The following is a 15,777-nucleotide window of genomic DNA, read 5'->3' as shown; positions in this document are numbered from 1 at the left end:
GATGATCGTACGGATATAGGCCTATGTTTTGCTAACTTTTGGTCAAAACAATCTATGAGAAAATTCAACTCATAAGTCATACCTATGAAGCTATCATGGTCTAGTTGCTTTGAAGATTCTTTTGCCAAGGAGAGAATTGTACAAGTTTGGTGTTGTAAGAGAGGCCATTGTGAGTTTTTGACCTTGATTTTGCTCTCCTATTTAGAAAGGGACTCTTGATTCATGTCTTTCTTTTTTGGCTTGCCATGGGGAAGCTTTAGTAATGAAAGACGACGTGGGCAAAAGCAAAATTTAATTTTGGTGAATTTTTGTGTCTCGTGCCACATGGTTTTTTCTATTTCGTCTTCCAGAAGCATCAAGATGTTGGTGGGCCGCGTGGCGTGAAGTCTTCCAAGTTCTCTTAACATGTGGCTTCTCCTACTTGGCCTTTTGCAGAAATGGTGGGTTCAATGGGTTGCCTTACACGTGGCCTTTGAGCATTGCATGCAGTGCCATGCATAATTGTCATGCAAACCACGCTTCAGATTATGGGACATTCAGAAGTTAGTCGATTATACACTTGCTCATGTAATTCTCGCCTTCGTACAATTACCAGATGATCCTTGATGTACTCCAAAGCAACATTGGCAAATACAAAGTTCCTCGCACTGCGTTGCCTTCCTTGGGTACATGCAAAGGAGAAATAGTAGGGAAGGCTATTACACCAGCCTTTGGCTTGTTACAAGCGATCCAAGATTGTCCGACACATGAATCCCTGCTTTACCATTTCCTTGAAATACTCCACAACATCTTCCATGATCCCTTCTCTATCATTGTATATGACGGTCAATCGCTGGTACAAACATGGGAAAGGAACATGGTATTGATAGATGAAACAAGTTGCCCCGCAACTATTTGACCACTCCTCTCTAAAAAGAAGAAAAGGACATACAATATCTGGACAAGAGACGACGAGGCACACTTGATAGAACTCTCACAACAAGATTTGCATTTGCCAGCAACTGCTGTAGCCAAGCTTTATGAAAGCACACAACAAAACATCAAGCACGACAGAGCGGCAATTGCAACAAGGTTTACAAAATTATTTCATACGTATTGACAAGGCCATTGTGCCATGACCGAATTCGCGCCAACAAAAAATCGAGGTTCTCCAAATCAAACATGCGAATGTCTAGACCTCGAGAAAACACATCTTCCCTTAATAAAGTCAAAGAGCACCTTATTTCTATAAGAATTCCCTTCATGCAGATCAGGCAATTAACATATGAAGGATGGCTTGGGCTCCATGGCAGTGTAATCAATGTCTTTGCAAACTTGGACATAGCATAGCAACTACTTCCATGATTTATCAGCAACAATGCAACTGTTATGGTGGCAGATTAAAAGATGAATGCAATACAATCATAGCTACATCAGTGGTTTGGTCCGACCCACGTTGACACTGCATGCCCTTTTAGAAATGCTAGAAACACCTTTGTATATCGAGAACAACATGATGATAAACCACGAATGGCTTCAACATATGCGCGGACTTCTTAGAGACAAACAAGAGCCACATCAAACAACAGGAGCATTAGAACAATACGAGATACCGGATGATCTTAACACAAACACATTAGTTTATGGCTTGTATACAAGCCAACAGGTCGTTGACTTTGAGAAAAACCCAATAACCATTGCACCGTTAGAAGGGTTTTCACTCCTCGGTCTTTTCAAAGATAAACAATGCGAAGAGTTGGCATTCCCAACCTTATTTTATGGTCATGGTTGTGCATAGAACCTTGCAGTCCTAACCAGTTACCAAGACATAGTGAAATGGGAACTTCCGAATGAAGATCAAAGGTCCGCATGTTGTATAGAGAATTTGTTCTTCAAAACAATAAAAATTTTAGTGCATCAAGTACTGTCATCAACTTGGTCGCACATGAGGAAAGGCCAATTACAAGGAGCAACTCTTGTAGCAAGGACAATAGCTTCAAACACCAACATTGAACAACTTCTGCAATCAAAAATTGACTTTCGGGACTTTGTCTGCTTGCGAACATCAGCAGACTACAAACAATGACTAAAGCGCAATGTATTTGCAATGGTGCAACAACTTGGCCCACCAACATTCTCCATCACATTTTCTGCAGCAGAAAAAAGATGGGAGTCATTACTTGCATGCCTCCATACATTAAGAGGACCTGGTAGTAGCCAAAATGCACACCTTGACCAGCACACTGTGCAAGACCTCATCAGATCGGATCCTATAACAACAGCCCAATATTATGTGCACAGACTCAAAGCCTTGAAAACATTGCTGTGACAAGATGACAGTATTTTGGGTGGCGTGGAGGACTTCTTTTTTGCCACTAAATTCCAAAACAGAGGCAACCAACATGACCATGGCTTGATTTGGATAAAAGCAACGCTTACCTTCAATGTTTCCGACAATACTTGCATCGTGAAATTTATTGGCAACTACATCACAACTGACAATACTAAAATTAGACACAATAACCAAGATTTGGAAACGCATAGGCATAGGTGAACATGCAAAAAAAAGAACCAATGCTGCTTTGGATTTCCCAAACCACCTATGCAAAGCACAAAAATTTTGACCCCACTACCAGATGGGACCAACATATCAATCCATCACGAAAACTAACAACAGAGAACCAACAAATAATTATTATTAACATATACAAATTGCCAAAAGCCAAAACACAAACTTTCACAAGAACAATAAAAAACATATTCGACATGACACCATCTAAAACAAAAACATATATTGCAGGAAACTTCAACATTGACTACAGCACTGAATCCAAAAAAAAGAAAAAATACAAGAAGTAATGAGAACCTACAACATGGAAAAACTAATTACAACACCGAGACCAATATGGACCAAATATTGACCAAATATGAACCAACCACAACACACATCCTCCAAAGCATGGGACAAACTACTTGGTTGGACCACTCTCTGATTTAGACAACGATACCGTCATAGAAAATAAAAAAAAGAAGGCAACAAAACAATACATGTGATACCCTATCTAGGCAGGCCCAATGAAGATACTACATCTTGTTTTTACTATACTCTTCCCTTCAAATGCAATACATTTCATCTTACATTAGGGACTTTAATTGGATTCAGTAGCAGTAAGTCCATGACTTGGCCTTTATGAGTTTATTAGGACTCAACATTTATTGAGAGTGGAAAGTCTGATGTGAATGTGTCCTTTAAACTAGCCATGATGAGTTTGCAATGACTTGGACGGGAAGTGGCATAGTTTTTTGCAATGCCCTAAATAAGGGTGAGCTCATTATCTTGGCCCTGTGCAGACTTAGTCAATCATAACTCTTTCATAAGAGCTACCTCATTGTTGGCTTACACCTAACATATTAAGAGGTTGGTGGCTTTGCTATGCAAGGAACCTTTTTTTTTCTTGAGAAAACTTTCTATTAATGCTTGAAAAAACCAACCGTATGATTCAACAATCTAGTCATGCAAGAAAACACCAAGAGAAGAATTAGTTGGCAACCAGCTTGTTACGTGTTTGCAATCTATGTGTTTGCTTTTTATTTGTACATTTTGCATGGTGTTAGAATGAGAGATGCAACAGACGTTCATGCTTTGGCACTGGCCTGGAAACGTGGAACCTTTTACTTAGTACTGGTGTTTGGCGTTGGACTTTCTTTTATCTTATTATGACATGGTCCATTTAACGTGTCTCCCGAAACAGATGTACATTGGGACTTGAGTAGTTGAGAGCTTTTCTTCACGACTAAATATGTATATTGACAGTGACTATCTCCTTGTGCTTTTGATCGGATGATATTGAGATGGTTCAGATCTAAGTGGTGGTATGATTGTGTATCTGGAGTTAAGTAGTTTGCTTTGTTTTCTGTAGTGTAGCTCTTTGCTTCTTTTATCATTGATTGGGTCATATAGTGTTACGTGAGTTGTTCGAGTCATGTTTTTGTCTAGGAATGGATGGAGCTTTGTTTGCGATAGGGTGGCTCTAGGTGTGTTATATTTGTTAACGAAGGGTCTGTGGTTTCATGTTAGATGGGTCTTTGCTTCTACATGATCTATAGTTTTCTCCTTTAATTTAATGAAAATCATGATTTGCATTATTTCAGGTATATGATACATCCGAAACTACCAAATTCTACAATATCAAGTGACGAGATCCAGGCCATGTGCAAGATATTAATTTCTGACTTGCAATACAAATTAAGGTAATATGTTAATATCTTATCCATTCACAAGATTTAATAGTAGCGATGCTACTCGATGCTCTCAATCTCGATGCAAGGGAAAGGCACTGCTCCCTCGGATTATAACTCTTTGGGGAAGGAAGAGTACCGCCTCTCTGCCTACAGTAGTGGTTATAATAATTATATTATATATTACCATATAAATATTCTTAATTGCTTTCCTTACTGTGGATATCCTCACTTCAATCTAAATTCTTATAACATTCCTCTCTTTTCATGCATGTTTTTGATGCGAGGGAAGATTTAGAATCAGCACAGCAGAGATAGCCAAGTTGAATACAAGATTGAAGGATGCCAATTCATATGGTTATAGACCATGTCACAATATTAAATAGGTTGCAACCAAGTATGAATTATGAGATCTTCTGAGCCTATCTTATACATGTATTTATTGGGTTTCAATTCTCAAAAGGCACACAACCTTGCACAATAGCAAGTTAGTAATGAAGCACCACCCTCGACATTTCTAGGGGGGTTGGGTCCTAATGGACCTGCTGTCATGTCTCATATTTATATTTTTACTCATACTTTTTTTCCCTTTATAAAAAATTCAGCAAATGGTAGGACTTAAGTTCAACAATGGGACTCTAGAGTATAGGGAGTGAGCACACTGAATGAATGAATGAATGAATAAATACCCGCCACTATGAAATATAGGGAGCGATCAATGAATGCCCAAGACGAACAAGGTATGTGATGATAAGTGGATTTGAATCGTTAGGTAATTACGTGCTACCCAAAAATCCATTTACGAAGCCATAATCTCGCTATACTCTATTTTTTGTGATATATTATTGTCTATTTTCTTTCTTGAGTTTTTGTACTTTGTTGATGGTGTCTAGTCTTCTACTTGCTCTAAAGGTGGCCTACCCAACCTACTTTCATGAGTAAAATCTTTTTTCAAGAATTTTGAGCTCGAGTTACTTGGAAATCGAGCTCAAAATTTGCAATTTTTGAGGATACTTACCCTCCTGGACATCCCTTGGTCTTTTCTACACCATCAATGCACTTTCTATGTGATTCTAACATGCCAATGCATGTTTCTCACCCAGAAATGTGGATTTCCACCTAAGTATTATGTGTTGGTATGTATTATGGCTACCATTCTATTTCAATATGTCATAATGATTGTGTAGTGCAATGAAATGATGTGGCATATGGCACGTTGTTGTGATAATGATGTCATTCTTACATTACGTGGGTGCCAATGTAGGTGATTGTGCACTATTGCTAACACATGTGTCTATTTATGTTTCGTCACCCATGATTGTTGCCACCAGAGATGGCATGTCTAGAATCCATGAGGTGATGCCTCTATAGCAACTGTTTCAATATAAAAATGTGCCATGAAATGCCCATTATGTTTTCACGTGCATCACCATTGTATTCTATATTGTCTTCTTTGAGTCTGTCTTCTACCGTTGTTGGGAGGATTTTTGGCCAAAAAGTGAGTTTTCTTTGGTCATTGCACTAGAATTGGCTCGAGTGCAATGTCACCATGCTTACACCATCCTGTTGTGAGAATTTTCTCGAGCGCATGCTACATATATTTCCACCATTGGCATATCTATTATTGCTATCGATATGTTTCATGCCACAAAAGGTGCTACATACTCATCTAGGTCACCTCTCACTTCTCGACATGGCTTGGCCCCCCTCTATCAATGATGCAATTTGCATCATGGTGGGGGGAACATATTACTATGTATGTGGGTGCTAAAAATATGCATCTAACGCTATGCCTTGGCCTTAGGACTTTGGTCTTGAAGGTCCTTAAGTCTTAAAGCCCATGCTACAGCCACCTCAAGCAGTTAGGGCTAGCCTATGTGCTAGCCCTATGTGGCAATTGAATGGTCCTCTATGGGCCCTGAAAAAATAAGTCACTTGGACCACCATGCTCATTAGCCCAAATTCTAAGTCAGAGAAGAAGGAAACATCTGAGAGGGTGTGCCATCTCTTTATCACCTGTAGAGAAGCCAATCTAGGTTGGATCCTCATTAAAAAAGAGAGGTTGTTGATAGAAATTGACATAGAGAACTACTCTCCCAAATTGATAAGGACTCATGGCTCCAAACTAGCAGAGCTTGAGCTACAACACTCTATTAAAGTAGCTAAAGACACCACAATCTTATAAAAAATGAGACCTAGAAGATTCACTGTGGCTGGAAGCACTCATTAAAAAATTACGGCTTGAAAAATAGCAAACAATCCTCAATTATGGAGGGGTTAAGCAAATCTTCGAAGCTCTAATACCATGTCGAGAGAATCAAGTCAAGGTGTTAGACAGGAGATGATGGAAGAGAGAGCGCATAATCTCCACAAGTCTTTGATCTCTACAAAGTTCACAATTGCAAAAACATGAGCTACAATGTTATATATATATATATTTTTTGTGCAAAAAGTAGTGCTAGTTATATTACTTGAAAGCGAGAGTACAAGAAGGCCTGAAGGCCAGCGGGCTGTAATCACAAAACGGATTCAGCCCGAGAAGTCAAAAAGCTAAATACAAGCCTCCTAGGGCATAATCATCGGAGAGTGGACAAACAGCCACGGTGGAGGGGTGTAATGCCACTGAAGACTCTGAGTGGAGTGCTGGAAGAATAGCTCCCGGTGGTCCCAGTCACGAAGGAAACGTCGTCTCTTTTCCTTCCCTGCCCGAGATTCTCCCTGAATTTGATCCCACTGACCCTTGAGCATGTGAATGATCGTGCTCCAGATATCTGCGAGGGTCTGGGTGGTAGAAGAAGTCTGAGCTCCTACAGTCTGCGCGCATCTGGAAGTCCAGATATGCCATCCTGTGATGCTCCCTATGATCTCCCAAACTGGGTGCCGAGGCGTCGCTCCTGCATCTGTCTCTATCAAATGCCATGGGAAGCTGTCCATGTATGCCCAAGTGGCCTGCATGATGAAAAAGACGGGATCCTGTCTAGAGAACTCATAGGCCAAGTGATGTCCCAGCTCAGTGCTGCACCAACAAACAGCTCCCCAAGTGATCGGTCCTAGCTCGGGTGTAGCCCTAGCTAAGATCCCCATGATTCCCTTCCAAACCGTCTACGCATGTGAGTAGCTCCAAAGGCAATGCTTCAGGGACTCCTCCTCCTGAAGACACATCTGACAATGCCCCTCCTGCCCCATCTCTCTCAGCTAGCTACCAACTAAAAGCCCCTTGTGTGCCACCATCCAAAGGAAATAGGATATCTTCCTCGGACGCCAACTGGCCCAAAGAGTCTTCCAGAAGGTGCGAAGAAAGACCAAGGATATCCCCTGGGCATACCACCTATGTGCCTGTGTGGGTAGCCCACGCTGGAGAGCCCCAAGAGCACGCCGACCTCTGTCCATGAGTCCTAAAAAACTCTGCTCCCCTGCTGACCTCTGTCCATGAGTCCTAAAAAACTCGCTGCACATCCTGTCGCCTTTCCTAGCCCAGAAGGACTTGGAAGCATGAAATGAAAACTCTGATCGACGCTAGGTAATCTCCTCTAGCATGGCTCGGGCTCGAACCTCCTGCTGTCTGAGCTCCTCAGAGCCAGGAGAGGACTGTTGCATCCTCTGAATCGAGGCGAGATCACGTCTGAGACCCCTCTCCCGTGCCCAACACCGCTGTCTGACCTGAATCACCTCCTGCTGGCAAATGCAGCTAGACTCAGCAAGCGCCTGAGCTACCTGTGCTGCCAAATCCCTGGTGGGGTCCCACTCCTGCTCCCAAAGGTCCACTATCCTGCTGTGAACCGCTGCTCTGGTGTAGATGGAATCTGGGATCCGGCATGAGCGTGGAGGTGAGGACTGAGAAGCCGAGTCTAGGACTAGGATGACTGGGGCATGGTCTGAAAGTGTCGTCCCTGGAACCACTCCTGACTCTCCTCCTCTGCCAAGTGCCCAATCACTAACATAAAAACGGTCCAGCCGCTCTAGGAGTCTGCCTCCCTCCCTCCTGTAGCCCCAAGAGAAGTCTAGACTCTCAGGCCATCTACGAAAGGTTGGCTCCCTCCAGCTGTCCCGACCTCCCACTGCAAAGAGGAAGGAGTCCCAATCTGCCTGCTCTGCCTGAGCTATACCGAGGAACTCTGGGCCCCTTCCCTGCTGGTCCTCTAAGGTCTCAAGGTTGTTGAAGTCCCCTCCTACAATCCAAGAGTCCATCTCTGGCAACAGGTCTGTCAAGGATCTCCAAAAAACGGATCTACGTCTGAGATCAGTCGGTGCGTAGATATTGAGGATACCGATGCGGGATCCCTCAATATGCAGGCCCACCCAAAGCGCACGTCCTGGGATCAAAGTGCCAAAACCAAACGCATGCTGAAGTAGAGAAGCGTCGATGGAGGTGCAGACACCCCCGCTTCTCCCCTGCTCGCCAATCGAAGGTTCCCAGTAAGTGTGGGAGCGTCCTGTGAGGACCTTCCCACAAATATTGGTCTGTGACGCCGAAAGCTTGTGTTCCTGTAGTAGGAGCACATCTACCTTTCCCACCAAGGCTGGCTAGAGCTCCTGTCTGAGCACCATCTTCCTGGGGCCACGGGTGCCTGATGAGTGGAAACCGTTAACGTTCCAAGAGATAATGCGTAAACTCATGAGGAGGGAAGGTGGGCCACAAACAGCTGTGTCTGCTTGCGGTCGAGGTCGAAGTGGTCGGGGGATGTCCTATGTGGAGGCGGAGGCGCTTCTGTGAAGGTTTCGAAGGGGATGTCGGATCATCGGACCCATCCTCTAAAACCTTCAGCAGAGGGGAAAGGCCCTTCATCCCGTGGTGGTAAGCTCTCTCTAACCAGCTCGACGCCTCTGCCAGGGAGATGCCGTAGAAGCCCGCAACCTCTGAAGTCCTCCAGGGATGAAGCCCATCTGCGTAGGCCCACTCCAGCGGTGGCCTAATAATGACCAGGAGTCGAAAACGTTTGGTGCTGTGGTGCCAACGCAGACGAACATCACCCTCCTGCCACTGCTACTGAAGAAGCTCCACTGCTCTGCTACCAATCCAGTCCTGCACCTGCTCCTGGGTCTGGTCTCGTATCATCTCCCAAACATTTTCATTCGTCCATTGCTCACTCCCTTCATTGGAGATAGTGAAGGAATAGCTAGGACCATCGTGCGGAGCCAGAATGGACACCTTACCCTCCGCCCCCTTGTGGAGGAAGAAGATGCTGATGTCTAGGCATGTGGGAAAGGAGCCAATACCCGCTGCATCCAAGTAGTCCCAAGGACCTGCTCGGTAGAACTCCAATGGAAGAGCTCTAGGAGCAGCCCTTGGGCTTGGGGATGAAGATGAGGAGTCTAAACCGGAGGGAGGGGAGCTGGCCACCTGTGGGGAAGAGCCTCTCCCCGTCGTCGGGCCCGGAGGGATGGACGAGGATGAGGTCTGTGCTGGCTTCGGGGCTGCAGGTGGTGCAGGTGGAGGAGGGGGGGGGATTCCTTCTGTATCATGCTCGAGGAAGAGAGAGGCGCGGAAACCACTGGTGTGGGGGGGGAACCTGGAGGGGGTGGGGGTCGAAGAATCGAGGAGGAGGGGGGAGGGCGGGATGAGGGCTGAGCGGGAGGCTGGCTGACCTTCTCCTTACCCTTCTCCTTCCCCTTACCGGGCTGCTGATGGGTACGGATCATCTGAGGGGGCTCTTGCTGTGGCTGGGAAGGTTTTTTGGAGCCTGCTTTGTTGCCCTTCCGTTTTTGTTTGACTTCCGTCCAGCCTTCCCCTTCGGGAGGGGATGTCGCTGATTAAAGCGGAGTATCTTGAACTGCCTGACTGGGGGTCTTCTGAGGTTCCGTACCCGTGAAGCGAGGACATGAGCGAGCCTGGTGCCCGAAGTCGTGGCATCTCAGACACTGGTTTGGGCGACCAGTGACCAGAATGCGTTGCGTCACCACACCTGTGTCTGTCTCTATCTCGAACTCCGAGGGGATGCTCTGCGAATCAAGGACTACCACTTTGACACGTGGCACCCCTTGGGGTGCCACCGCATCAATGTAGGTGTCCTGCATAGGCCAACCAAAGTGCGCCCCCAGGTCCTTGATGATCGGGCGAAGCTCGGTTGCGAGACCTGGGAAGACAAGGGTAACTGGGTGTCGAGGAATACAAAAGCGGGCGTCGAAGTCCGCTACACTGAAGCCCCTGTACCAAGGGACCACGAGAATGATCTTCCCACCCATAGAGGTAGGGGATTGTCTGACCATGTCGCTCGCAGCCTGTGCTGAGGAGAGCTTAAGCCAGAAAATGCCACGTCCCATGAGTGCAACCTCCTCAATGTGACTGTCCTCGAGGTAGAGGGTGGACTGCAACCAGTCCCTGATGTTTGCTAGTGAAGGGGAGTAGCCAATGACCCTCCCATAAACTGATGTTTGGGAGAAGTCCGTGGCGGCCTGCTTCACCAAGGAGACCTGGTGCTCTGTCAAAGTGATGCGATAGGCTGATGGAGGGGGGGTCCGTCTAGGCCACCGGTTCCAGGCACGTAGCCGCCATATCGCTTGACTAACTGCGAACTCCCAAGGTGGGGAAGGAAAGGAAGATGAATGAGGAGGAATGGGAAGTGAAGCGCGAGCGGAGAGGGTAGGTGAAGTGAGGTGAGGTGAGGTGAGGTGAGGGGAGGTGAGGTGAGGCGAGGGTAGGGTGAGGTGAGTGGAAAGGGAGGTGAAAAAAAAAAAAGTGAAGTGAAGTGAGGTGAGGTGAGGGGAGGTGAGGTGAGGCGAGGGTAGGGTGAGGTGAGTGGAAAGGACGTCGGGTGAGGTGAGTGGAGAGGGAGTGAGGTGGGCTGAGCGGCGAGGGTGGGGGCGAGGAGCGGGCGGGTGAAGCGGGTGGGTGGGGAAGCGAGGAGTGGAAGGGGTGGGGAGCGTGGAGCAGGCGGGTGAGGCGGGTGGGTGAGGAGAGTGGAGCAGAAAGGGAGTGGGTAGCGTGGAGCAGAGCGGGTGAGTGGGAGGGTGGGGGCGTGGAGCAGAGAGGGTGGGGAGCGATGAGCAGAGGGGTTGTGAGGAGCGGGGGAGGGGAGCGTGGCGGAGAGAAGGAGGAGTGTGGAGGAGAGGGGGTGGCTGGCTACGCGGCAGCAGCTAGCGGAAGGAGGGGGAGGGGCTGTGCAGACGGCGAGGGGGAGGTAGACGGGGAGCGACGGGGAGGGAGGGAGCTCGCAGGAGCCGAAGGGAAGACTGCACAATGTTATATATACAATACACAATCTTGAAAGATACTTCACACCCATTCTCTTTAGATGAGAAATGTGCCCATTTCTATCATTGTTGTATTATAAAATGCCAATAGCGCAAATTGTATGTTACAAAAGGTAGATTTATTATTTTTCAAGGGTGCTATGTGGTTATAACTAGGGTGAGTGATTGGGAAATCCTCTTTATGAAGGGTTGGTAACCCTAATATGGGGCCCATAGTGGGGGTCAGCAGGCTCAATTATGATGATGCAAGATCTCTCTCTCTCTCTCTCCCCCCCCCTCCCTTTCATGTTATTTTTTTCATTTTTTGGAAATGTCTAATGATAAATCTAGGAGCTCTTTCCTTGGAAATCTCTAAAAAATCTTTATATTCTATTCTCACAGAGAAGTTATGATGAGACAAAAGGATGAGGCTTATCTCCTTGATGCATTGTATTTATTAGTGAACCTACTTACAACATCCATGATGACCCAATTTTCATATCTATATGTATCATTCCTTCTTATTGATGGGAACCTCTTGAACATGCCTCTGTTCTTATGAGACACACATGGTAGGGCAAGGTTCCATGAGGGATCTCATCTCCATGTCCAATCAATGCTTCTCAAGAGTTTGTCCATATATGTAGCATGTTTACTTATCATGTGTGTGGAGTGTATGCTCTTTCTATTAAACTCACAAAGGAGCCTAGCCAATAGGAACACATGGTAAAGCAAATTACCATGAGGGGCGTCATCCCCATGTCCACTAGTGAGTTATATGAGTTGATTTCATGCAATGAATACACACAAGTGATGTTTATTATGTCCCAACTTTATGTAATTCTGTTACAATTGTAAGGTTTTCTTACAAACAGTGTGTTACCATCGAATTGCTATGATGAATGGATGAATCTATGCTTCAAGTTATTTTGTTGATAGAAGCTTTGAGAAGATGCATATCTTGCATTAAGAAAATACAATCATGCATATCATGCTGATTACGTGTTCAGCTCATCTTATTGTTGCAATTAGATTCTTTGAAAATGAGAAATAGTTCATGAATCATCTTTCCACATAGTGATAGTACATTTGCATAATCACATTGACTTTCACCCTAAAATTAAAGGTCACATCTATCTCTAGGCCTCTAGGATGATATGCACACTCTACGTATAGAATTCTTACTCTGTGAACATACTCAAGCTACTTTGCATGTCACATTGTGAATGCTTAGGTCATGCATGTAATAGGTGTGCATATCCATGCTACATATCAAAGTATTTGCATAATCACTTTATGAAGTTGAATGGAAAGGATAGTTATGTCGTCATAAAATATCAAGCTAATGACATGCTAATTGTATAAGAAGATGCAAGTTTGAACACAATGAAGACAATATTCATGTTTAAAAATGATTCTTTAAATCATACATAAATTCATAGATACACATGGGTCTAGACAAGGGATTATGCTTAAGGGTTAGGATCATAGGGGTATTTGAACACTTTGAAGACTAGGAAGGCAACAATGAGGATGATATCATCGTGCAATGTGCTAGGCAAATATGTTCAATGATATTGATGGTAGGAAAAAAATCCTACAAATAGGGATCCCTAGTAGCATACCATGTGGTGGATATGCACTTGGATTACCAAGTAAAAAATAAACAAATTCTATAATGGTATTACCCCTAGGGGTTAGGAAGTAAAAAGTATGAACAAAAAGACCAAATATAGAGCCTCAAGACTCGTGTGTGTGTGCATGCATGCAAACATGCACGTGTGCACATGTGTGTATGTAAATATGCATGTGCATGTGCATGTACATGTGTGTGTGTGTGTACGTACATCTGTCACACATGTGCATGTGTGTGTGTGCATTTGTGCATGTGCATGCATGCATATGTGCACGTGCTTATGATACTCCACCATTACACTCACATCTCTCACATTCCCTAATTCATGGAACATATTCACTTCACTCACATTGTCTCGGGGTAGTAATTCATAGTTCATCTTGTAGTGGAATGGGTTTAGATTCTACTTCACAAATATATATATATATATATATATATAGATTAGAGAGAGAGAGAGAGAGAGAGAGAGAGAGATTTTATTTTCTTACACATGTACACATGCTTGAAATGTTTTCAATGAATTTATATCATAATGCTGTAACTTTAGCATATAAAGCTTGAAATTTTAGCATTTTCAAGGCTCAATTTTATCTTCGATTTGGTATGGAAGTATATGTTATAGTTTCAACATGGCAAGGCTAGCACTCTTAAGGCTACTTTTTTTAGATATTTTAAAGGCCTTACTATTATTACAATTGCTTCATAGCATGCACAAATCCACATAATAAGATCACAAGGTGCCCAACTCTAAAGGTGATACACACAATGAAAGGACTATGTGTGCCCAACTCTCTCGCAAATTTGCACAATAGGATTGCAATGTGTTATGATCCACATAATTAAAGGACTATGAGGGACATGAACATTTATGAAAGAATAGTAGAATATATATCTTTGAAGACATATTTCAAAAGAAAAATGCAATACTTGTTTGGTTTTTGAGAAAGTTATCAATACTAGAAAAATTAAAGTCACGTAGAAATGCAAATACTACATCCAAGTCAATTCATCATTTCAAGCAAGCCCACTCAATCAAAACATGTATCAAAGTCAATGATATGCTTTAGGTGACTAACAATTGTTGATAGCTAGGCAACCAACATTTAGAAAATGCACAATATAGTTTGTGTGAATCCAATTTTTCTCTAATGCATGCATATGGTAAATCATGATTATTGGAAGTGTGCATGCTTTGTGATTTTGGCTCTTTGGTTTAAGTTTTGTATCACTCTCATATCATAATGTATATCACAAGATACTTGAAGGGTGGATGAAGGTTATTACTTGATCAATGCTATATTTTACTATAACTAGATCATTGAGCATCAAATTAACACAATAGATTGCTATATTTTACTATAACTAGACCATTGGGCATACAATTATCACACTATTCAAACTTTTTAGACTTCTGTAAAATCCAATTTCAGAAATTGACTAAAAAAAGGTCCAAAAATCATGAATACACAGCTAATGCTATTTTTAAAGATAATATTTTTAAGCTATTCATTTTGGTCATATAATTCATATCTAATTGAGTCGTGTGTTGCTTTCATATGTACCCTATTTCCCTTCCTTTTAATGTTAGTGTATAGTTAAGTAATTTGTGTGTCAAATCCTACTTTATGACAACAATCATAGAAGGGTATAGAGCAAATTTGATATGGGATTAAGTAAACTAAAGATGACAATGATCAATTGGAAATGACAAGCATGGCAAATTTTGAAAAGTTTCTTAAAGAGGGTAGTGTTGAACTAAAGAAACAAAAAGAACCACATGCACATCTCATAAGAGAGACATGAGGTAAATACTGAACTACTTTAAGAACCTTACATGTATCAGCATGCCAATTTCAATGCACAAATCTATCAAAGAGTCAAATATAGAAGCAATAGATCACCTAGGAGAACCCCTAGTCTTCAAAGCCTTTAAAGATGGATCTTGCTCTAGATGGTGGTGAGGAGGAAAAGGTAGCATATGTCAGTAATCACTTAATAGAAGTTGAGAATCTATTAATGGCATACCAGGACTTCTTAGCATGGGCTTCTAAGAAATGAAAGGAGTATTTCTTGAACTAGCAATGCATACTCTCCCAATCAAAGAAGGTACCAAATTGAAAGGGTATGGACCGTATAGGAAAAATCCAAAATATGGCACCTTAGTTTATGAAGAATTCAAGAAGCTACTAGAAGATGATTTTGATTATGTGATAGAGGACATTGACTAGATAACCCCCATTAACACACTATTCAAAATTTTTGGACTTTCTCTCTTGGTTTGGACTTTTTTTTGGAGCATATCCTCTCCACTCAACTTCACTTAGTGAGCTAAAAAATTGGGTTTTTTAAAGCACTAAATGGGTCACTTATATACAAATATGGCCTTATTAAGCTAAAAAGTCAAGTGCTAACCTCTAATTTTAAAAAAAATGGCTCAGTGAAGCTATAATTCCCAAACTCGTGCATGGTGTCCCCATCCAATAACTATAATAATAATAATAGTAGTCTCCTAACTCAAGTTCAATTTTAACACTATGAAGTGAAAATATGACACCATATGAAAAGAGTTTGTTGAATTCAACATATAAGTGGTGTATAGATACACCATTTTTTTGAAAAAAAAGAGTTTGTTGAATTCAATATATAAGTGGTGTATAGATACACCCTTTTTTTGAAAAACAAACCATACAATAAATTATCTTATTGGTGGTGTATAGATACACCATTTGTATGGAAAAAAGCATACAAAACAT

The 15,777-nt window shown here is 43.0% G+C and overlaps 1 protein-coding gene across 1 annotated transcript in view; it reads right to left on the bottom strand.

Annotated features, from left to right (window-relative positions):
- LOC147893249 (tRNA-splicing endonuclease subunit Sen2-1-like) overlaps positions 1–1,293 on the bottom strand; it is a 23,805-nt gene extending 22,512 nt beyond the window's left edge. Inside the window, exon 1 of the mRNA XM_087386288.1 lies at positions 1,219–1,293. The gene's annotated coding sequence lies outside the window, so the exon portion shown is untranslated. The remainder of the gene's footprint in view (positions 1–1,218) is intronic.
- Positions 1,294–15,777: the final 14,484 nt, after the last annotated feature.

Source organism: Dipteris shenzhenensis, chromosome 15 (assembly GCF_047967505.1).
Source record: "Dipteris shenzhenensis isolate YYH24624 ecotype China chromosome 15, Dip_SZ_1.0, whole genome shotgun sequence".
Lineage (NCBI taxonomy): Eukaryota > Viridiplantae > Streptophyta > Polypodiopsida > Gleicheniales > Dipteridaceae > Dipteris > Dipteris shenzhenensis.
This window is presented reverse-complemented; position numbering and strand designations above follow the sequence as displayed.